Raw genomic sequence first — 25623 nt, 5'->3', positions numbered from 1 at the left:
TGCACGTGTGGTGATTTATACCCTCACTTCATGCTGTTTTAGTGGGCATGTGCTTGTGCTGGGGGTTCAATAAAGGAAAATATTGGAGAAGTTAGTTACACTTAAGAAGGACTTCTAGGACCTGACAGGCTACATCCAAGGATCTTGAGGCAAATGGGGGAAGAATTGCAAAGGCCCTAAAAATTATATTTTAGGGCGCTACTGAGGGACATAGCTAACCTGGATAATTACAGGCCTGTTAGTTAACACCTGTGGTAGGGAACATTTTGGAATCTTTAATTGAAGATGAAATGACTATTTAAATGAAGAGAAAATGTGTTCTGATTTACAGAAAAAAATAGAGATTGGGTTGAACAAACCCCAAAATACATCAGCTGCTGTACAATATAACCGCTTCAGTTATGAGTTCATCTGTAGATGTGGGACTTTCCAGTCCTATTTTATGAGAACAGAAGTAACAGCATCAAGAAAACTATTTTCAGTGTTTATGTCATCCAGTTTATCTACAAGTTCTTGTTTTGAGGGGAACAGGGTGCGTTATCTCCTACAGGTGCATCCTGCAATGGATTCATTGTGCGAATCTCATACAATAACATAGGAAGTACATATATCTAAAATCAGAAACATTTGGTTGAGTCAGACTTCCATAAACAATTCCTTACTGGGTACAGCACTGGATTGTCAGCCAGCTGAGAACAGCTTGGTTTTGTTTCATGGAGTGCTAGCTTCTTCTGGGAATTGTGCCGTACATAACAGAATACTGGGGATAAAATTCAACTTCGTCCAGGACTCAAAACAGGCAGTAGCGGACCAGCCACCTGTTATACACCCCAATTTTCCTTTCGGCAGAGTGTATAATGGGTGGCTGCTCTGCTCCTGCCAGTTTTGCACACCCACCAAAGTAAAATTTTACCCCCACTGTCATGTTGCCAATAATCATGAGGACAAATTTCACCTCTTTCTCTCCTTAAAGCATTCACTTTGGGGGTATGGTTCCAAGCAGAATCCTCCACACATAGAAACATAGAAACATAGAAGATAGGAGCAGGAGTAGGCCATTCGGCCCCTCGAGCCTGCTCCGCCATTCAATTCGATCATGGTTGATCATCCAAATTCAGTACCCTGTCCCTGCTTTCTCCCCATACCCCTTGATCCCTTTAGCCTTAAGAAATATATCCAACTCTTTCTTGAATATATTTAAACAATTGGCCTCTACTGCCTTCTGCGGTAGAGAATTCCACAGGTTCACCACTCTCTCCACAGGTTCACCACTCTCTGGGTGAAGAAATTCCTCCTCATTTCTGTCCTAAATGGCTTACCCCTTATCCTTAGACTGTGAACCCTGGTTCTGGACTCCCCGACCATCGGGAACATCCTTCCTGCATCTAGTCTGTCCAGTCCTGTCAGAATTTTATAAAAGTTTCAATGAGATCCCCTCTCATTCTTCTAAACTCCAGCAAGTATAAGCCCAATCGACACAATCTCTCCTCATCCATCATTCCTGCCTTCCCAGGTATCAGCCTGGTGAATCTTCGCTGAACTCCCTCCATGACAAGAACATCCTTCCTCAGATAAGGCGACCAAAACTGCACACAATACTCAAGATGTGGTCTCACCAAGGCCCTGTACAACTGCAGCAAGACATCCTTGTTCCTGTACTCAAACCCTCTCGCTATGAAGGTAAACATACCATTTGCCTTCTTAACCGCCTGCTGCACCTGCATGCTTACCTTCAGCGACTGGTGCACAAGGACACCCAGGTCTCGTTGCACTTCCCCTTCTCCCAATCTATTGCCATTCAGATAATAATATGCTATCCCTAATTTCCCTTGTTAACCACGGTTGAGTCACCTTTTTTGTTTTATTTTTATGCCAAACTGGGATGAACAAATTCTGTAGTTCATCCATGCGGTCATTGAATGTTTGCCATTGCCTATCCACCGTCAATCCTTTGAGTGACCTTCCCCAATCTATCCTACCCAACTCGCGCCTCATAACATCGTAGTTTCCTTTATTTAAATTCAGGACCCTAGTCTCTGAGTCAACTACTTCATTCTCCATCTTAATGAAGAATTCCATCATATTATGATCACTCCGACCCAAGGGGCCTCGCACAACAAGATTGCTAATTAATCTTTTCTCATTACATAATACCCAGTCTAAGATGGCCTGATCTCTGGTTGGTTTCTCAACATATTGGTCCAGGAAACCATCCTGTAAACACTCCAGGAATTCCTCCTCCACAGTATTGTTACTAATTTGGTTAGCCCAATCTATATGTAGATTAAAGTCATCCATGATGACTGCTGTGCCCTTATTGCACGCTTCTCTAATTTCCCTTTTAATACCATCCACAACCTCCGCATTACTGTTTGGAGGTCTATACACCACTCCCACTAATGTTTTCTGCCCCTTGGTATTTCTCAGTTCTACCCATACAGATTCCACATCATCAGAGCTAATATCCTTCCTTACAATTGTGTTAATCCCTTCTTTAACCAGCAATGCTACCCCACCTCCCTTTCCTTTTTGCTTATCTTTCCTGAATATTGAATACCCCTGGATGTTGAGTTCCCAGCCTTGGCCACCCTGGAACCATGTTTCTGTAATCCCAATCAAATAATATTCGTTTACCTCTATTTGCGCAGCTAATTCATCCACCTTATTACGACAAATACCTTGTCCAAATAGTTATCCTTCATTTTTTTAAATCTCATTTTATTCTTTCCTCTCCTGAAGGCACTGATTCTTGATGGGATAGAGCTCCACAGGTGCCAGCAGCCCATGGACACCTTGCCTGAATGCCCATTATTTCTGTGTGATGCTTGATAGGGAGTGTTTACAGGTTATCTGAGGAAGAATGACATCCCAGCTGAGCCTGAACCTGTCCTCACCTGATGTTCACACATGCACACTTTCCAGCAAAAGTGTCTGGATAGCAATCAGGAATGTAAATTGTGGATGATTTTTGCCTTCCCTAATCCATGTGAAGTCAATTAACTGAACAAAAATTGGGGCTCAAAACAGTGCGTTTCCTAGCTTATACAGCTTAGTCCCACAATGGGCTGTGCACTTACAGCATGATATTCTCTGCTAGTCCCTTTATTACCTTGAAGCAAACTATAGATTTCAGTCATGCTAGCACAAGTGAAGTGCACAGAAGATCAGGTGAGCAGGGTGTAGGCCATTTTCTTTTTACTCCCTACAATTTTCCAGCCAGAGATTTTTTCTGTGTAGAGACCACTCAAATTCTTTGAGAACTTTGTGTGGCTCACAAAAGCAAATCTAATATTTAAATTGAGTCCAAGTGTGATATACTGCTTTTTTTGTCAACTAAGATTTAGGTATTTCTTTTGAAAGCCCATTTCGACTGCCCTAATGGAAGCTCCATGTGCAATAGAACTCCTTTATAGCAACATAAGAACAGGAATGGACCATTCAGCCCCTCCAACCTTTTCCGACATTCTATTATATCATGGCTGATCTATACCTCAACTCCATTTATCTGCCTTTTCTCCATATCCTTTCATACCTTTCTCTTCTTAGGCAGTCCCTTGGAACTGAAGATGACTTGCTTCCACATTAAAAATGAGTTCTCAGGTGACTGATGAGTCCAATGCGGGACCTACATTCTCTGTCACAGATGGGGTAGACGGTGGTTGAAGGGGCGGGTGGGTGGGGTGCTTGGGTTGACGTGCGTTCCTTCCGCTGTTTTTGTGCTTGGTTTCCGCTTGCTCCTGGCGAAGAGACTCAAGGTATTCAGCGCCTTCCCGGATGCTTCTCTTCCACTTTGTGCGGTCCTGGGCCAGGGATTCCCAGGTGTTGGTGGGGTTGTTGCACTTTTTCAAGGAGGCTTTGAGGGTGTCCTTGAAGCGTTTCCTCTGCCCACCTGGGACTCTCTTGCCGTGTCGGAGCTCTGAGTAGAGCGCTTGTTTTGGGAGTCTCGTATCGGGCATGCGGACAATGTGACCCGTCCATCGGAGCTGATCGAGCGTGGTCAAAGCTTCGATGCTGGGGATGTTGGCCTGAACAAGAACACTGACGTTGGTGAGCCTGTCCTGCCAATGGATTTGCAGGATCTTGCAAAGGCAGCATTGGTGGTACCTCTCCAGTGCTTTGAGGTGCCTGCTGTACATGGTCCATGTCTCTGAGGCATACAGGAGGGCGGGAATCACTACTGCTCTGTACACCATGAGCTTGGTGCCGGGTTTGAGGTCCTGGTCTTCAAACACTCTCTTCCTCAGGCAACTGAAGGCTGCACTGGCACACTGAAGGCTGTGTTGGACTTCGTCATCGACGTCTGCCCTTGTTGACAGTAGGCTCCCGAGGTATGGAAAGTTGTCCACGTTGTCCAAGGTCTTGTCATGGATTTTGATAATCAGGGGTGCAGTACTGTGTGGTGGGGGCAGGTTGGTAGAGGACCTTTGTCTTACAGATGTTTAGTGTAAGGCCCATGCTCTTGTACGCTTCAGTGAAGGTGTTAACGATGGTTTGGAGTTTGACCTCTGAGTGTGCGCAGACGCAAGTGTCATTTGCATACTGTAATTCGACGACAGAGGAAGGGATGACCTTGGATCTGGACTGGAGGTGACAGAGGTGGAACAGTTTCCCGTTTGTTCTGTAAATTAGCTTCACTCCAGCGGGGAGCTTACTGAGGGTGAGATGGAGCATTGCTGCAAGGAAGATCGAGAAGAGCGTTGGTGCGATGACACAGCCTTGCTTGACCCCGGTCCGTACATGAATTTGGTCTGTGGTGGAACCGTTGGTCAGGATCATGGCTTGCATGTCGTCGTGAAGCAGGCGGAGGATGGTGACAAACTTTTGAGGGCAGCCGAATTTGAGGAGGACACTCCATAATCCCTCATGGTTGACAGTGTCAAAGGCCTTTGTGAGGTCAAAGAAGGCCACGTACAGCGGTTGGTGCTGTTCCCTGCATTTCTCTTGTAATTGGCGTGCGGTGAAGATCATGTACATTGTGCCCCTTAGTGGGCGGAATCCGCTTTGCGACTCTGGGAGGAGCTCTTCGGCCACAGGGAAAAACAAACAAAATCCACCAATCTCAGTCTTGAAAATTTTAATTGACTCCGGAATTCACAACCTTTTGGGGCAGACAGTTACAGATTTCCACTAAGCTTTGTGTGGAAAAAATGCTTCTTGACTTCATTCCTAAATGGCCTAGCTCTAATTTTAAGATTATGTCCCCTTGTTCTGGATTCCCCAACCAGACGAAATAGTTTCTTGTATCTACCCTAACAAATCATTATGAACACCTTGATTAGATCACCCCGCAACAGTCTAAACCCAAGGGAATACAAATTAAGTTTATGCAACCTGTCCTCATAATTTAAACTTTAATCAGTGGTACCATTCTCGTGAATTTATACTGTAGCCCCTTCAAGGCTACCTGAGGTACAGTGTGGTTGTGCGAATGAAAAGGGAAGCAAGACACAAGACCAGGATGGTGCTAGCCATAAGAATGAGAGGGGATTTCATTGAAACTTATAAAATTCTGTCAGGCCTGGACAGACTAGATGCAGGAAGGATTTTCCCGATGGTAGGGGAGTTCAGAACCAGGGGTCACAGTCTAAGGATAAGGGGTAAGCCATTTAGGACTGAGATGAGGAGGAATTTCTTCACCCAGAGAGTGGTGAACCTGTGGAATTCTCTACCACACAAGGTAGTTGAGGCCAATTCATTAAATATATTCAAGAAGGAGTTAGATATATTTCTTAAGGCTAAAGAAATCAAGGGATATGGGGAGAAGGCAGGGACAGGGTGCCGAATTTGGATGATCAGCCATGATCTCATTAAATGGCGGAACAGGCTCGAGGGGCCGAATGGCCTACTCCTGCTATGTTTCTATGTTTCTATAAGCTTGGGGAACTATTAAACCCAGTGAAGCCCTGTGGTGATTATTTCCTATGTTTAATAAGAAGTATTGTGATTGGTGAATGGGGTGGTTGTTCTGTGTTAGTAAGAAGTATTGTAATTGGTTGTTTGTTTCTACCTTGAGATATATGTTGTAAACTCATTGGTAGTGGATGTCAGGTGATTTGCGGTGGCCATCTTAAATTCAGTTCTCTCCAGTCATGGTTGGAGACTGGTGTTGAAAGATGTGCTACTGGATTTTTAAAGTTAATAAAGCCTAGATTAGAAAGGCAAATCTATTCTTTATTTCAATTTATTAACTTTTTATCAGAATGGAGCGATATCTTCAACCAGAACGATTCAATGCTGACCCTAATTCTGCAGGAGTGGATGATAAATGGAAACATTGGTATTGTACATTTACAAACTTTTTGGGTGTGTTGGAACAAGAGTCTCTGAATAAGCTGAATATGCTGATCAACTACATTGCTCCGGATGTGTATAAGTATATTTTGGACTGTAAAACTTACGAATTGGCTATTTCTACATTGGAGAAGATTTTTGTTAAACCAAAGAATGAGGTATTTGCACGTTATCTTCTATCTGCCCATAGGCAGCAGGTGGGAGAATCTTTGGATACTTATTTACAAGCACTTCGGCACCTTAGTGCTAACTGTAATTATAAAGCCGTGACGGCCGAAGAATATAAGGAAGAATCGGTACGGGATGCTTTTATTAATGGACTACTGTCTAGATCAATTCGTCAGCGGTTGTTAGAAAATAAGACGTTGGATCTCAAGAGTGCTTTTGAGCAAGCTTCTACATTGGATATGGCTCAGAGAAGTTCAGATTCTTATGCTTTTTCTAATCGACCTGCGACTGTGGTTTCGGCAGTTCCGTATGAAAAAGAATTAGGTGGACTTAATGGGAGTGGTTTACTAGATTCTGAAACAGTTTCTACTTCGGCGGCTGTTGCCTCTAGGATTCAGAAGTGTTATTTTTGTGGGAACGTCCGGCATCCTCATTTGAAGTGTCCTGCCCGGGAGGCTGTGTGTAGTAAATGTGGAAAGAGAGGTCATTATGCACGTGTTTGTAAATCATTAGGTTCAATTACCTCCTCTTCTGTGACTATTCAACCTGTAGAGAGGGCGTTTATTGCATCAATTTCTGCTGCATTTGCTCATGGCCTAAACAAAGCTATAGTTATGGCCCAAGTTAATGGGTTAGAAGTGAAGGCTCTCATAGATACGGGCAGTACCGAGAGTTTTATAAGTCTTCAGTTTGCGAAGGAAAAGTGTTTGAAAATCTTGCCTGTTACTTATCAGGTGTGTATGGCTCAGACGACCCTTACTTCACAAGTAGCTGGTTGTTGCCTTGTGAAAATGATTCTTCTAGGTAATACGTATACTGATATACGCCTACCTGTTTTGCCTAATCTTTGTGCGGATATTTTGATTGGTCATGATGTGCTTAAATTACACGAGTCTCTCAGTCTTTCGTTTGGAGGGACTAAGCCACCCTTATCCATTTGTGGATTAACTTCTTTATCCATTTCTCCATTATCACTTTTTTCCAATTTGATGCCGGATTGTAAGCCAATTGCTACCAAGTCAAGAAGGTATAGCAGTCAGGATAGAGAATTTATTAATTCTGAAGTCCAACATCTTTTATTGGAAGGAATCATTGAACCTAGTTGTTTGCCTTGGCGGGCTCAGGTAGTTGTCACCACTAACGAGAGACATAAGAAACGAATGGTGATAGACTACTCTCAGACTATTAATAGGTATACTCAATTAGATGCGTACCCTTTGCCTAAGATTGATGAGCTTATCAACAAAGTATCTCAGTATAAGTTTTTTAGCACTATTGATTTAAAGAGTGCTTATCATCAGATTCCTATTGTTAAGAGGGATCAACTATATACAGCCTTTGAGGCTGGTGGAAAACTGTATCAGTTTTGCTGAATACCATTTGGTGTTACTAATGGTGTTGCTTGTTTTCAACGGGCAATGGATGCTTTTATAAGTGATAACTCGCTCTGTGACACCTTTTCATATTTAGATGCTATCACGGTGTGTGGTAAATCAAGGGTGGAGCATGATTCTAATTTAGAAAGATTCCTTCAAGCTGCGGAAAAAGTTGGTTTAACTTTTAATAAAGAGAAGTGTATCTTTTTGACTACTGAGGTAAATCTACTGGGGTATATTATCTCGGGAAATAAGATTAAACCAGATCCAGAACGTTTGCGACCATTGATCGATTTACCTTATCCTACTAATTCTAAGGCTTTGCAACGAGTTGTTGGACTGTTTTCTTACTATTCTAATTGGGTTACAAACTTTTCACAGAAGATCCAGCCCCTTATTCGGGTTACGACATATCCTCTATCATGGGAGGCCAGGACATGTTTTGATAATTTTAAAAAGGATATTTTAGGAGCAGTTGTGCATTCTATTGATGAGCAGGTTCCCTTTGTGATTGAGACGGATGCTTCTGATTTTGCAATTGGGGCTACTCTGAACCAGAATGGAAGACCTGTGGCCTTTTTCTCACGTACCTTGAACAATAGTGAAAAAAGACATTCTTCAATAGAAAAAGAGGCATATGCAATAGTAGAAGCACTGCGTAAATGGAGACATTATTTATCGGGGCGACATTTCACGTTGGTAACCGATCAAAAATCTGTGTCCTTTATGTTTGATGTTAAACATTTTGGAAAGATCAAAAATGATAAAATAATGAGGTGGAGGATTGAGTTGGCATGTTACCATTTTGATATAGTTTATCATCCGGGGAAGGATAATGTTGCTGCTGATGCACTGTCGAGGGCTTATTGTTCTGTGATTCACGGAGATATGCTTATTAATCTTCACAATGCCTTATGTCATCCTGGGGTTACGAGGATGATACACTTCGTACGCAGTAAGAATTTGCCCTTTTCAGTTGAAGACGTCAAGTGGATGACTTCATCATGTTCTATCTGTGCTCGGTGTAAACCGAATTTCTTTAAGCCTCAACGAGCTCATCTTATAAAGGCTACTTCTCCTTTTGAACATCTGAGCGTTGATTTTAAGGGGCCTCTTCCTTCAACGACTCAAAATTGATACATATTTACTGTTGTGGATGAGTTTTCAAGGTTTCCTTTTGCTTTTCCTTGCGCAGATGTATCAGCTGCTACAGTTATCAAATGTCTGACTCAACTTTTTGTCATCTTTGGGATGCCTGCGTATATCCATTCGGATCAGGGAAGTTCTTTTATGTCTTCCCAGTTGAATGAATACCTTCAGAGTCGGGGAATTTCTACTAGTAGAACTACCCCGTATAACCCCCAGGGTAATGGACAGTGTGAACGATACAATGGGGTGATCTGGAAGGCAGTTATGTTGGCTTTGACATCCCGGAACCTTAAGAATACACAGTGGGAAATGGTACTGCCTGATGCCCTGCATTCCATTAGATCATTGCTTTCAACGGCTACTAATGTGACCCCCCATGAAAGGCTCTTTAATTACCCACGGAGATCTACTACGGGATATTCGGTACCTTCATGGCTTACTATGCAGGGACCTGTGCTGCTTCAACGCCATGTTAGATTGTCAAAATATGATCCTTTAGTGGAGGAGGTGGAGCTGTTGGAGGCAAATTCCCAATATGCTCATATTCGATTCCAAGATGGGAAAGAAAGTACTGTTTCAATTAAAGATTTGGCTCCTTGTGGTGGCCAGCCCTCTTCTGAGGATACTAATAATAGTCACGATTCAGATAATGTGGATGTTGTTATAGGTACTACGAATATTTCCAATCCTACTGCAGGTAATTATACTTCTATTAGTCAGCCTTTGATGGATGTTCATGACCGTCCCAGTTTACCTCCTGATGGGATTTCTAATCCGGAAACCGTTGATAACCGGGATATGGATAGCCTTCCTGCAGAAGATACTTCGGTGTCTCCGGGTGTGGGAGGGCAAGGAATTTCACCAAGGTTAAGAAGGTCGACACGAACAAGATATCGGTCGACCGATTGAAAATGGATTTTTAAATTGATAGTAATGTTTTAAAATTGTTGAAATATTATATTTGTATTTTAGTTGTAAATAAATTAATTATAAATTGTAAAGGTTGTTTTAGGTTGGAGCATGTTTTAAAAGGAGGGGTGAATGTGGTGATTATTTCCTATGTTTAATAAGAAGTATTGTGATTGGTGAATGGGGTGGTTGTTCTGTGTTAGTAAGAAGTATTGTAATTGGTTGTTTGTTTCTACCTTGAGATATATGTTGTAAACTCATTGGTAGTGGATGTCAGGTGATTTGTGGTGGCCATCTTAAATTCAGTTCTCTCCAGTCATGGTTGGAGACTGGTGTTGAAAGATGTGCTACTGGATTTTTAAAGTTAATAAAGCCTAGATTAGAAAGGCAAATCTATTCTTTATTTCAAGCCCCAAGATCAATCCTTAGCCTGTGCTGAGTTATTTTAACTCACTCATGACATGAAGGGCAAGGGAAGTGGGGGGAGGGGAGAAGAGAGCCAGCGTGAACTGGGGAGGAAAGCGAGAAGAGAGCCACATGAACTGAGGGGAACAGAGAGTAGTGTCAGCATAAACTGTGGAGAGAAAAATTAGGAATCAGTGGGGATAAGAAGAATTGCTCTATGTACTGGAGGAGGCAGGGAATAGTTGCCTATGTGTCAACCATATAAACAATTTTAAAATCATTTAACAATCAGATTGGCAACCGTGATTAGCAACACGCGTCCACAGTATCTCTGCAAGAAATGAATGAAAAACCTTCAATTTTTACCTGTCTTCTACTATGCAAGTAATGGGTAATTGGGAATACCTGTAGTTTAAGTTATGACAAGCCCATGCACCATTGTACTTTTGTGTAACGACATGCCATATATCACCTATATTCATGCAGTTTTATGAGTTGTACTCACCTTTGTGATTCCTGTATCTAGCCAACCATATTGATAAAGGATTCTACATTATTTGATTTCACTAAATACATACACTTCTACTTGTGTTTTCTACAGTAAATTAAGACCTACATGTGTTCCACAAGGGACTAGGCTATTTATTTATGGGGCGGGCATCACAATCAAGTTCCTACCCCCATCTCATACTTTCCAAATTTCCAGGAATATTCTAAATTTAATTTCTGTTTTAGTTACCATTACTTTAATACTGCTGTCCTTGGGTTCTGGCACCAATGGGCACTATCTTCTGATCAGGGGCTCTGATTCTTGATGCACGAAAATGATCATCTGTAAATGATCTGAAATTTAACACCCAAGGAGAATCTTTTGAAATGTAAATTAATTATTACCATATCATTATAGTTAAAATGTGCCCTGGACAGGCACGGTTTACGCTCTACCCTCAGGAAGAGAAAAAAGATCTTTTCCTAATTTACTGTTTCTTTTTCTTTTCTTTAATGGAACTAACTACATTTCCAAAACTTAAAGTAGATATAGAAAAAAACAACTAGAAAAATCAGATTTAGGAATGAGGAATAAGAACACAGGAAGAAGAGTATGTCATTCACCCATCAAGTCTCCTCCAGCATTTTGTTAGCCACGGCAACTCTATCTGTTAATGGCCCAGTAATTCCTGTCACAACGCGTGAGTACGGACGGGGTACTCACGCGTGTGCCCGGAGGAATTGCCGGTTTTCAGCATGCACAGCGCATGCGCTGAAAACCGGCATTTCCTGTCCTCTGACCCAAGGGGTTAAGAGGCAGAACGCTTGCGACTTGTGATGCAGCGCGTGCGCGCTGAAATTCCTTTTTTTTTTCAGAGTTGCCCGAGTGTAAAGGCCTCCGGTCTTTACGCGTGGAAAAACCAGACGTAAGTATTTAGTTTTACAGGTAAGTGGTCTTTTAGTACAATTTAGAATTTTTTTTCCCACAGGTTTATTATTTTTAAAGAATTTACAGTAAGGTAAGTTTAGTTTTAGACCCTATTTTTAAAAAAATTATTTTTTTCAAAAATTTGATTAATTGTTTAAAATATTTTTTTAAACTTATTTATATAGTTAATATAATCAGTGGGATGTTTTTAAAAATTTTATTTAAAGTTTAAGTAGTGTTTTGGCAGCCCATACTTTTCATGAGTTTGACAGTTCTTACTCTCAAACTCATGAATGAAGTTTCCCCTCCCCTGATTGGCTGCACAGTGCTCACCTGATCCCAGCCGGCACATCGCACTAACTACGCCGCTGGATCAGGTAAGCACATCACGCCGCCATCTGAACCGGGCCAGTGACAGGAAATGCAAGCAGGCCCGGGCTTCAGATGTCGGCGCGCAGGGTGAGTGCATATCGGGGGCTTGCACGCGCGGCAAGCTCCCGATCCTAATTTCAGGGCCAATGTATTATTTAAAATACTTTGTTAACAATTGTGTTGGAATGTGTCTTTAACTATGTCATAAAGTCAGAACCATTATTTAATCAATAGCAAAATACTGCAGATGCTGGAAATCCGAAATAACAACAGAAAATGCTGGAAAAACTCAGCAGGCCAGGCAACATCCGTGGAGAGAAAATAGAGTCAACGTTTCGGGTCAAACCCAAGGGATGTTGCCTGGCCTGCTGAGTTTTTCCTGCATTTTCTGTTGTTACTTCATTATTTAATCAAACTCCTTTAACAAGCATGAAGTAGTATTGTATTGTGGCAGACCCACTGAATGACTCTGGCTAACTGTATATAATTCTCTTTAACGATGTTCTAACACCAGCCTAAACCTGTACCATTGTGTTAGGCATTATTGTGTTTTGTATATAGCGTTTGCATGTAAGGGGCGTGGCCCCTTTAAGAGCGCGAGAAAGCGCGGGCAAACGCGATGATGTCACGACGCAAACCACGGGACTGCCCAGTCAGTCCTCGTGGCGTCTCCGTTGAGTAAAGACCTGTTTAACTGTTCTCCTGTTGCAAGCTCCATTATTTGTTGGAATTCGTCAATTCTTACATGGGTGACGCCGTTTTTGTGAACGTTTTCACAAAGGAAGAGCATAGCATGGAAGCAAACACCGTTTCGCAAAAGCTACCGCAGTTCTGGGAGCAGCAAGCGCCCTCGTGGTTTATTCAGGTCGAGGCCCAGTTCGCCCTGCGGAACATCGATGCGGATCAGACCAAGTATCTTTACGTGGTCTCCGCACTCGACAGCTCTACCGCCTCTCAGATCATCAGCCTCCTAGAAAACCCCCCAACGGAGTGCAAGTATGAAACCCTCAAAGCGTGGTTACTGCAGGTTTTCGGGCTCACAAAATCGGAGCGCGCCCGTCGATTACTCGCTATGCCCGGGCTCGGGGACTCCAAGCCTTCAGAGTTGATGATCCTGGGCTCAGAACGGGAATGTTTCCTATTCCGCGAGATTTTCCTCAGCCAACTGCCTGAACAGGTACAAGCTGCCCTGGCCAGATCTGAAACTGAAGACTGCGCTGTTGTGTATGTACCTTTAAGGGAATAACTGGTCTTAGACTGCAGTACCGGCAGTGACCACCCCTGTATAAAAGGCCCTAGCAGGCTTCTGTAGTTTCAGTTTCAAGCTGCCTCTTGTTCAGTAAAGTACCAGTTAAACTGTTCTCCCGAAGTCCGTGTATTATTGAGGCGCGGACTTTACAGTGGCGACAAGTAAGTTCGAACTCACCTGCAGTGTGGCATCATCTCACGGGGAGCTCGCTTGAAAGGAAGGTCCTGGAAGGTCATAGTCTGAGCAACGGGCGTTGACCGAGGGCAACCGCCCAAAGAATCCATCGGTGTTTGGAGAATTGCGGGAGAGACTGTGGTTCCAGCAAATCGTGCTGGTAGCAGGTAGCGCGCTGACCCTTCCAGACTGCGGCGGGCTCAAGCTCGATCGAGCGGCTCTACAAATCGGGCAGCGCAGCGTCGCCGGGAAAAGAAAACAAGAGAGAGAGGGTGGAGCGCACAGGGCGCGGTCAGTGCTCGAGAACAGGACAGCGGAGAGAAACTAAACGGGGGGGAAGGAAAGTGAGATGCGCCAAAGCTGCGGGTCGCCGCCATTACCCTGTAGAACGCTAGGAGCAGCGTGGCAGTAAGGGGAAGAAGCAAAAGTGCGTGAGGTGCCATTTTATCCAATTGGGGAAGAAGCAAAAGCGCGGGAGGCGCCATTTTAAATCGCCGAAGATGCCGAAAAGTGGCAGTATCACTGCTTTCGACAACGAGGTAGAAGACTGGACCACGTATGTGGAAAGAATTGAAGTGTACTGCAAGGCAAATGAGGTGGCTGGTGGAAAGAGGGCGTCGGTATTATTAAATCTGATGGGTGCGAGTACGTACGGCCTATTGCGGAATTTAATTACCCCAGCTAAGCCAATGGAGAAAAGTTTTGAGGGGATTGTTCATACCTTACAGGAACATCTAAGCCCTACACCACTGCTGATAGCAGAAAGATTCAAGTTCCATAAAAGAAACCAGCACAAAGATGAGAGCAATGCTGACTATCTTACGGAACTACGCAAGTTATCGAAACACTGCCAGTTCGGAGCAGGACTGGCAGACACCTTACGGGATAAGTTTGTCTGCGGGCTCCAGAGTGAAGGAACCCAGAAATGACTGCTTTCAAAAAAGGACCTGACGCTAGAACAGGCTTTCAGCGTGGCAGTATCCTATGAAGCAGCAGCACGGGGAGCTGCGGAAATACAACAGAAACCACAAGAATACAGCGCTAACGAAATGGCGTATGGAGCCGAAAAGTGCTATCGCTGCGGCAGAACAACCCATGAGCAGAAGGACTGCTGGTTTAAAGACAAAATATGCATGCAATGCGGGAAAATGGGACATATAGCAAGAGTCTGCAGGTCGGGAAAGAAGACCAACATGACAAGAACTACTAAGGAACAGTACAGGAAAGTAAAGAAACTGACACATAGTAGTTCAGAAGATCAGGAGAGTGATAAGGACTCCGGGAGCAGGCGACTAAGTTGTTTAAAGTTACACAACGTGATCGCAAAAGAAGATCACCGAACCATTTGGGTCACCCTCATGATAGCAGGGTCCCCAGTGAAGATAGAATTGGACACAGGATCAGCCCTAACTGTCATGAATCGACGAGACTATGAGCGGCTATTCTCACACATACCCTTAAAGGACACGTCCATTGTATTGAAGACATACACGGGGCAAAAGGTCTACCCCAGAGGAAAAATAAGGGTGCCAGTTGAATATACCGGCAAGGAAACACAGAAACTATACATGTATATACTATGAGATGGAGGACCACCATTATTGGGACGTGAATAGATCCGAAGACTACAATTGGATTGGCATTCCATTCTGGCACTAACTGTGACTGACAAAAAAGATGATGACGTCACACCTGGACGTCTGTCACAAATTCTATCTGACGCGGAAGAGGTGTTCCAACAAGGACTTGGGACTCTAAAAGGAGTAAAGGCAACCATAAAGATTGAGGATAACGCAACCTCAAAATTTTTCAAGGCCAGACCGGTGCCATACGCGATACGCCCAGCTGTGGAAGCTGAACTGGAGAGTCTGGAGCGTTCGGGGGTGCTGTCTAAGGTGGACTGGAGCGAGTGGGCCACACCCATCATTCCTGTAATGAAGAAAGCATTGAGCAGCACGCCTGGGGAGCGAAGGAAGGTTCGCATCTGTGGGGACTTCAAGGTGACTGTGAACCCAGTCCTGCACACAGTACAGTATCCGCTTCCGCGGATAGAAGATATTTTCGCCTCACTATCTGGAGGGAAACGTTTTACAAAGATTGACCTGGCTCAAGCGTATCTACAAATGGAGGTGGAAGAAGCATCTAGGAAATACCTCACGATAAACACTCACAAAGGCCTTTACCAGTACAATCGACTGGTATTTGAGGTAGCATTGGCCCCGGCTATGTGGCAGAGGGCAATGGAACAAGTCCTGCAAGGGATCCCGGGGACCCAGTGTTATTTGGACGACATCCTGGTTATGGGCGAAAATGACAATGAACACCTTGCCAACCTGGAACAGGTGCTCACGAGATTGCAGGAATATGGGCTACGAGCCAACCGTCCCAAATGCGAGTTCTTCAGGAGACAAATCTCGTATTGTGGCCACATGATTGATGAGGAAGGGTTGCATAAGTCGCCGGACAAGATTGAGGCTGTAGTCAAGGCTCCAGCACCAGAAAATGTGTCGCAACTGAGGTCGTTCCTCGGGTTGGTGAACTACTACCATAAGTTCTTGCCGAATTTATCTACAATTCTGCACCCACTGAACGCCCGCCTTCAAACTGGTGTAACATGGAAATGGAGTGATGAGTGTAAGCGTGCCTTTCAGGAATGTAAATGCCAAATCACTTCAAAAGAAGTATTGGACCACTACAACCCAACACTACCGATTCGGTTGGCATGTGATGCGTCACCTTACGGCATTGGAGCGGTGCTGTCACACAAATTCCGTGACGGTTTAGAGAGGCCAATAGCCTTTGCATCGCGCTCGTTAACCTCAGCCGAGCGTATCTACGCCCAGATTGACAGGGAGGCCCTCAGCCTGGTGTGGGGGGTGAAGAAGTTCAATCACTATCTGCACGGGCAGAAATTCACCCTACTGACTGATCATCAACCCCTGGTCTCAATTTTTAACCCAAAGAAGGGCGTTCCAGTGATGACGGCGCAACGGCTGCAAAGATGGTCACTTTTTCTAGGGGCACATCAGTATGACATAGAGCACAAAGGTACGAAACAACATGGAAACGCTGATGGGCTGTCGCGCCTACCGTTGCCTACGGCAGAAGAAGCAGCTGCAGTGGACCCGGTGGAGATATTCCATGCGACCATAGTCGAATGTTTGCCTGTTACAAACGCAAGTATAGAGAAGGAATCCCGAAATGACCCGACACTCTCTCGGGTCTATGATTTGACGGTGAAGGGATGGCCAGCATATGGCGACTCATTGTTGCCAGCGTTCTCGCCAAGGAGGGAACAGCTGTCAGTGTGCCGGGGAACCTTGATGTATGGATCCCGAGTGGTAATTCCACCCAAGTTGAGAGATAGAGTACTCAATGAGCTTCACGAGGGTCATCTGGGAGGGGTAAAAATGAAGAGCCTTGCCAGGTCGTTTGTGTGGTGGCCGGGAATCGATAAAGAAATCGAGGATATGACCAAGAGATGCACAGGATGCCAGAAGGTCCAAAACGCTCCACCACAGGCCCCGCTACATCCATGGGAGTGGCCCTAATCGCCATGGCAACGGGTACACATTGATTTCGCTGGTCCATTTATGAACTCAATGTTTCTAATCGCTGTGGACGCCCATTCGAAATGGCCAGAGGTCATTAAAATGTCCTCCACCACCACGGAGAAAACTATTGCAGTCCTAAGGACCATCTTCGCCAGGAATGGGTTGCCAGAAGAGATCTGTTCCGACAGTGGCCCACAGTTTGTGTCTGAGGATTTCCGGAGGTTCCTGAAGAATAACGGGGTGAAACATTACACATCTGCCCCATATCATCCAGCCACAAATGGATTGGCTGAGAGGTTTGTTCAGACCTTTAAAAAGGCCATAAAGGCAATGTATAATGACGACATACCACTGCAACACAAGGTGGATAACTTCCTGTTTGCTTACCGGAATGCGACACATGCAGTAACCAACCAAACTCCAGCCGTACTGTCTTTCAACCGGAGACTAAGATGTCGCTTGGATTTGCTCAAACCAAACATAAGACGAGATGTTGAGGATAAGCAGTTCCAGCACATAAATGAGAAGCCAACCAGGAGCTTCAAGATAGGGCAACCAGTCTTGGCCCGCGACTACCGAACAGAAAAATGGCAGCCAGGCACGATATGCACACAGCAGGGACCACTAATGTACACAGTGGATGTTGGAGAGAGCATCGTGAGACGCCATGCTGACCAGATTCTAGAGTCACAGGAACAAGCCAAACCTGTACCACAAGCATGTGCGCCTGGTAATGAGCCCGAAGTACAGATTGCGTCTACCTCAGAAGCAGGGGTATTCGAAGCTGACGAACCAACCAATGACAATGAGCCAGAATTGGCTCCACCGCCAGAACAGGATACTCGAGAAAGGCGCTATCCAGTCCGGATCAGGAAGCCTCCTCAAAGACTGAACTTATAAATGACTATTTCGAGTCATAGAGTCATAGAGTCATAGAGTTATACAGCACGGATAGAGGCCCTTCGGCCCATCGTGTCCGCGCCGGCCATCAAGCCCTGTCTAATCTAATCCCATATTCCAGCATTTGGTCCGTAGCCTTGTATGCTATGGCATTTCAAGTGCTCATCCAAATGCTTCTTGAATGTTGTGAGGGTTCCAGCCTCCACAACCCTTTCAGGCAGTGAGTTCCAGACTCCAACCACCCTCTGGGTGAAAAAGTTCTTTCTCAAATCCCCTCTAAACCTCCCGCCCTTTACCTTGAATCTATGCCCCCTAGTTATTGACCCTTCTACTAAGGGAAAAAGCTCCTTAGTATCCATCCTAACTATGCCCCTCATAATTTTGTACACCTCAATCATGTCCCCCCTCAGCCTCCTCTGCTCCAAGGAAAACAAACCCAATCTGCCCAGTCTCTCTTCATAGCTGAAGCGCTCCAGCCCTGGTAGCATCCTGGTGAATCTCCTCTGCACCCTCTCCAAAGCTATCACATCCTTCCTGTAGTGTGGCGACCAGAACTGCACACAGTATTCCAGCTGTGGCCTAACCAGTGTTTCATACAGCTCCATCATAACCTCCTTGCTCTGATATTCTATGCCTCGGCTAATGAAGGCAAGTATCCCATATGCCTTTTTTACCACCTTATTCACCTGTTCCGCCGCCTTCAGGGATCTGTGTACTTGCACACCCAGATCCCTCTGACCCTCCGTCTTGCCTAGGGTCTTACCATTCATTGTGTATTCCCTTGCCTTGTTAGTCCCCCCAAAGTGCATCACCTCGCACTTTTCCGGGTTAAATTCCATTTGCCACTGTTCCGCCCATCTGACCAACCCATCTATATCGTCCTGCAGACTGAGACTACCCTCCTCGCTATTTACCACCCTACCAATTTTTGTATCATCCGCGAACTTACTGATCATACCTTTTACATTCATATCCAAGTCATTAATGTAGACCACAAACAGCAAGGGACCCAGCACCGATCCCTGTGGTACCCCACTGGCCACAGGCTTCCAGTCACAAAAACAACCTTCGACCATCACCCTCTGCCTTCTGCCACTAAGCCAGTTTTGTATCCAATGTGCCAAGGCACCCTGGATTCCATGAGCTCTTACCTTCTTGACCAGTCTCCTGTGCGGGACTTTATCGAAGGCCTTACTGAAATCCATGTATACCACATCCACTGCGTTACCCTCATCCACACACCTAGTCACCCCCTCAAAAAATTCAATCAAATTAGTCAGACATGATCTTCCCTTGACAAAGCCATGTTGACTATCCCTGATTAATCCTTGCCTCTCCAAGTGGAGACTAATTTTGTCCCTCAGAATTTTTTCCAATAATTTTCCTACCACTGATGTTAGGCTCACTGGCCTGTAGTTCCCCGGTTTTTCCCTACTCCCGTTCTTGAATAATGGTACTACATTAGCGGTTCTCCAGTCCTCTGGCACATCCCCTGTGGCCAGAGAGGTTCTGAATATATGTGTTAGAGCCCCCGCAATCTCCTCCTTTGCCTCACACAGCAGCCTGGGATACATTTCGTCCGGGCCTGGGGATTTATCCATTTTTAGGCCTGCTAAAACCGCCAATACCTCCTCCCTCTCGATGTTAATATGTTCGAGCATATCACAGTCCCCCTGCCCTATTTCTATGTCTACATCGTCCCTCTCCATAGTGAAAACAGATGCAAAAAATTCATTTAGAACCCCTCCTACATCTTCCGGCTCCACACACAGATTGCCACTTTTGTCCCTAATGGGCCCTATTTTTTCCCTAGTTATCCTCTTACCCTTAATATACTTATAAAACATCTTAGGATTTTCCTTTATTTTGCTCACCAGTATTATTTCATGGCCCCTCCTTGATTTCCTAATTTCTTTTTTAAGTACCCCCCTGCACTTTTTGTACTCCTCTAGGGCTTCCTCCGTCTTTAGCCTTTTGTATCTGCCAAAAGCCCTCCTTTTTTTTCTAATCCATTCTCGTATATCCCCTGACATCCAAGGTTCCCTGTGGTTTTTGGAACCACCCTTGACCTTTACGGGAACATGTTGCCATTGTATGACCTCAATCTCCCTTCTGAAAGCCTCCCATTGCTCCGATGCGGATTTTCCTACAAGTAGCTGATCCCAGTCCATTTTGGCCAGATCCTGCCTTATCCTATTAAAATCGGCCTTCCCCCAATTTAGAACCTTTATTTCCGGCCCACCCCTGTCCTTTTCCATGACCACCTTAAATCTCACCATATTATGGTCACTGTCACCAAAGTGCTCACCTACTAGCACTTCTTCCACTTGGCCGGCCACATTCCCTAGAATTAGGTCCAGTACTGTCCCCTCTCTTGTAGGACCTTCTACATGCTGGCTCAAAAAGCTCTCCTGGATGCACTTTAAGAATTCTACACCCTCAGTGCCTTTCACACTCTGACTATCCCAGTTAATATTGGGGAAGTTGAAATCCCCCATTATTATTACCCTATTATTTGCACATTTCTCTGAGATTTGCCTACATATCTGTTTGGAGGCCTATAGTACACTCCCAGCAAAGTGCTTGCCCCCTTTTTGTTTTTAAGCTCCACCCATATGGCCTCATTTGAGGAAACTGCTGATATGTCATCCCTCCTTACTGCAGTAATTGTCTCCTTAATTAATATTGCGACACCCCATCCTCTTATACCTCCCCTTCTGTCACGCCTGAAGATTCTGTACCCCGGAATATTGAGCTGCCAGTCTTGCCCCTCCCTCAACCATGTCTCCGTGATAGCAACAATATCATACTCCCATGTGTTTATCAACACCTTCAGTTCATCCACCTTATTTGCAAGACTCCTTGCATTAAAATAGATGCCATCCAGCCTTGCCCTTGTATATTTGCCCTGTCTACCAAGCTGACTTGTTTTTTTCTCTATAATTGGCAGCACATCACCCCCTATTTCAGCTCCCCTCTGTATCCCATCCCCCTGCCAAGTTAGTTTAAACCCCCCCCAACAGTGCTAGCAAACCTCCCCGCAAGGATATTTGTCCCGCTCTGGTTCAGGTGCAACCCGTCCGACTTGTACAAGTCCCACCTTTCCCAGAAGCAGGCCCAGTGATCCAGGAAACTAAAACCCTCCCTCCTGCACCAACTCTTTAGCCACGCATTCATCTGTTCTATCCTCCTATTCCTATACTCACTAGCACGTGGCACTGGGAGTAATCCAGAGATTACAACCTTTGAGGTCCTGTTTTTTAATCTGCTACCTAGCTCCCTAAATTCTTGATGCAGGACCTCATCCCCCTTCCTACCTATGTCGTTGGTCCCAATGTGGACCACGACCTCTGCCTGCTCCCCCTCCCCCTTAAGAATGCCCTGTAGCCGCTCAGTGACATCCATGACCCTGGCCCCAGGGAGGCAACAAACCATCCTGGAGTCACGTTTGCGGCCACTGAAACGCCTATCTGTTCCCCTTACGATAGAATCCCCTACCACTATTGCTCTCCCACTCTTTTTCCTCCCTTTCTGAGCAGCAGAAGCGTCCCTGGTGCCAGGAAGCTGGTTGCTGCTGCCTTCCCCTGGTGAGTCATCCCCCTCAACAGTATCCAACTTGGTATACCTGTTTGAAAGGGGGATGTCCGCAGGGGGCCCCTGCACTTCCTGCCTGCCTCTGTTGCTCCGCCTGATGGTCACCCAAGTTCTTTCTGCCTGTGCAGCCCTACCCTGCGGCGTGAACAACTCGCTAAACATGCTACCCACGACCCTCTCAGCATCGCGCATGCTCCAAAACTCATCCACCCGCAGCTCGAGCGCTGCAATGCGGTCTACAAGTAGCTGCAGCTGGATGCATTTCCCGCACACCTGGTCGCCAGGGACACTGGCAGCGTCCCTGACTTCACACATAGAGCAAGAGGAGCAAATCACGGGGCTGAGCTCTCCTGCCATGACTTACTCCTTTAATTAATTAAAAAATTTATTCAATACCCCAGTTACAGGTATACTCTAGGGCGCTTTATTTACCAACTGTCCCCACTACAACACAGAGACCCGAGAAATTTAACACCACAGAATTCAAGCTTGTATTGAAAAGAGAGAAATACTCACCAACCAATCACTTACCTGCTCCCTGGTGACGTCACACCCTGAATACTTTTTACCTCTCTGCTACTCTCTGAGCTCGCAGACTGGCGTTGATGTATATATTACTGAGAAAAGTGTAATTGTAATTAGTTATTATTTAGTTGTTGAATGAATGTTATGTACTGTTTATCTAAAAGGGGAGGAATTGTTGTGTATGTACCTTTAAGGGAATAACTGGTCTTAGACTGCAGTACCGGCAGTGACCACCCCTGTATAAAAGGCCCTAGCAGGCTTCTGTAGTTTCAGTTTCAAGCTGCCTCTTGTTCAGTAAAGTACCTGTTAAACTATTCTCCCGAAGTCCGTGTATTATTGAGGCGCGGACTTTACATGCGCAACACTCGCTGCGGAGGCTGACAAAATTTTTGCTGTAACTTGGCAGTACTGCGCCGCCACGAGGCACCCATCCCCCGCAGATGCCGCCCCAGCTCGTCAGCCTGCTGGGCTGTGTTTCTACCACGCACAGTTCGGCGCGAAGGCGAGGCGTTGCCGCCCTCCCTGCAGTTTTCACTAAAAAAAACAACAACTGACACTGCGACCACCGAGGAACGGGTCTAACGGGCACCCCGCGGCCGCGATGGCGATCGGCAATGCGGGAAAATTGCTGTTCCTCACTGACACTCTCTCCGGTCGTCGTTTTCTGTGCGACACCGGAGCGCAGTGCAGCATTTTACCCGCGTCCGCCCTCGATGTGCAGACGGGGAATCACGGCCCCGCCCATGAAGCGGCCAATGGCGGAACAATTTGGACCTTCGGCAGATGGCGAGTTGAGTTGTGCCTCGGGGGGCAACGTTTTCACTGTGAGTTTGTTACCGCCAAAGTTTCCCAGCCCCTCCTCGGCGCGGATTTCCTGTGCGCCAACAGCCTCCTGGTCGACGTTAGGAACCGGTGGTTGATCAACGCAGCAACTTTTAATTCCCTTCCGTGTTACCGCAGTAACATTACTTCACGCACCATCTCCTGTGCATTCCCGACTCCTGATGAGTTCGCTCGCCTGCTCAGCGAATTCCCCGACCTGACAAGACCCACATTCTCCTCCACAGCCACAAAACATGGTGTGGAACACCACATCACCACCAATAGCCCCCCAGTCTACGTGCGGGCCTGGCGCCTGGAACCTGGCAAGCTGGCGGTCGCAAAGGTGGAGTTCGCAACCATGGAACAGTTAGGGAGTATTCGCCGGTCGAATAGTCCCTGGTCTTCACCCCTCCATATCGTCCCAAAGCCTGGCGGTGGATGGCGGCCATGTGGCGACTATCGACGACTAAACGACGCCACCACTCCTGATCGGTACCCAATCCCCCATATCCAGGATTTCTCTGCCCATTTGGCAGGGATCACCGTGTTCTCAAAAGTCGACCTTGTCCGGGGCTACCACCAGGTCCCAGTTCATCCACAAGACGTCCAGAAGACCGCAGTCATCACCCCATTCGGCCTCTTCGAGTTTTTACGGATGCCGTTTGGGTTAAAGAACGCCGCCCAGGCTTTCCAACGCCTGATTGACTCCGTGATGCGGGACCTCAAGTTCCTCTTCATCTACCTGGACGATATTCTAATTGCCAGTCCTACTAAGGAAGAACATACCTGTCACCTACGCACCCTTTTTCGACGCCTCAGCCAACACGGCCTGATTATCAACCCGGCCAAGTGTCAGTTTGGCCTGCACCATATTGACTTCCTGGGGCATCGCATCACCTCAGAGGGAGCGGTTCCTTTACCTTCGAAGGTAGAGGCGGTGACATCCTTTCCACGCCCGCAGAACATAAAGGCCCTGCAGGAATTCCTAGGCATGGTAAACTTTTACCACCGCTTCGTGCCTAAGGCGGCACTACTCATGCAGCTCCTGTATGAGGCCCTCAAGGGCAAGACTGGCAAGAACCCGGTAGACTGGACGGATGACATGGCCCGAGCATTCGCCGACACCAAAAGCGCCTTAGCCAACGCGACTGTGCTGGCGCACCCGCTGCCAGGAGCCACCATCGCCCTCACCACCGACGCGTCAGACTATGCAGTCGGTGCCGTGTAACAGCAGTGGGTGAACAGGACGTGGCAGCCGTTGGCATTCTTCACCCGTCAACTACAGCAGAACGAGAGAGCATACAGCACATTCGACCGGGAGTTGCTCGCCCTTTTTCTGGTCATCCGCCATTTTCAGTTCCTTCTGGAAGGACGTCCTTTCACCGCTTTTGTGGACCATAAGCCGTTGACCTTTGCAATGTCCAAGATGGTCGAATCGTGGTCAGCCCGACAGCAGCGTCAACTGACCTACATATCCGAATTCACCACGGATATATGGCACGTGGCCGGTAAGGACAAACTGGTGGCAGACTGCCTCTCCCGCGCGATCGTCAATACGGTTCATTTGGGCATCGACTACACCCTCATGGCAGCGGACCAAGCCTCAGACCCAGAAGTCCAAGCTTACCGAACGGCCATCACTGGCCTCCAGTTGGCCGACGTCAAGTTCCATTCGGCAGGTACCTCGCTGTTGTGTGACGTCTCCGTACAGGATCCTCGCCCTGTCGTGCCAGTTGTCTGGCGCCGCAAAGTGTTCGACGCCATACATGGGTTGTCACACCCTGGAATGAAGGCCTCTCAGAAACTGATGTCCACGAAATTTGTATGGCATGGCATGCATAAAGATGTCCGCGACTGGGCCAACACCTGCGTGGTCTGCCAAAAAGCCAAGGTACAGCGCCACATCAAAGCTCCGTTGGCCGCCTTCACAGTTCCGGAGCGACGTTTTGACCACGTCAACGTGGACCTGGTAGGACCACTCCCACCCTCCCATGGTTTTTCACACATCCTGACCATGCTCGACCGCACCACCAGATGGCCAGAGGCGGTCCCCCTGTCATCCACTTCTTCGGCGGACGTGGCCAGGGCATTAATTTCCTCCTGGGTCGCCCGTTTCGGAGTACCCGCCGATATTTCATCAGACAGGGGACTGCAGTTTTCCTCCGAACTCTGGAATGCAGTGGCCCAAGGACTCGGTGTCAAATTACACCGCACCACAGCCTACCACCCACAGGCGAATGGCCTCTGCGAACGCTGCCACCGGTCAATGAAGGCCGCCCTGAGAGCCAGTCTCCAGGATGCTGGATGGGCAGACAAGCTACCGTGGGTCCTGTTGGGCGTTCGTACGGCCCCCAAAGAAGACCTTCACTCTTCATCAGCAGAGCTGGTGTATGGTCAGCCACTGCGGGTCCCAGGGGACTTCCTACCAACATCGACGGAGCAATGGTCCACGTCTGCCCAGCTTGCTAGTCACCAAGAGGCGGCCAGATGTTTCGCACCGGTGCCCACTTCGCACCACGGGCCGCAGAGGTCACACGTTCCCACGGAGCTTCACAAGGCTGAATACGTTTTTATTCGCCATGACGCACATAGGGATCCGCTCAAGGCCCCATATACCGGTCCCTTCCGCGTGTTGGAAGCAGGGGACAAAACCTTCACGGTAGATGTCGGTGGTAAACTGGACCACATTTCGGTCGACCGCTTAAAGCCAGCACATTT

Source organism: Somniosus microcephalus, chromosome 9 (assembly GCF_052327205.1).
Source record: "Somniosus microcephalus isolate GS21.2 chromosome 9, FLI_Smic_1.0, whole genome shotgun sequence".
Lineage (NCBI taxonomy): Eukaryota > Metazoa > Chordata > Chondrichthyes > Squaliformes > Somniosidae > Somniosus > Somniosus microcephalus.
This window is presented reverse-complemented; position numbering follows the sequence as displayed.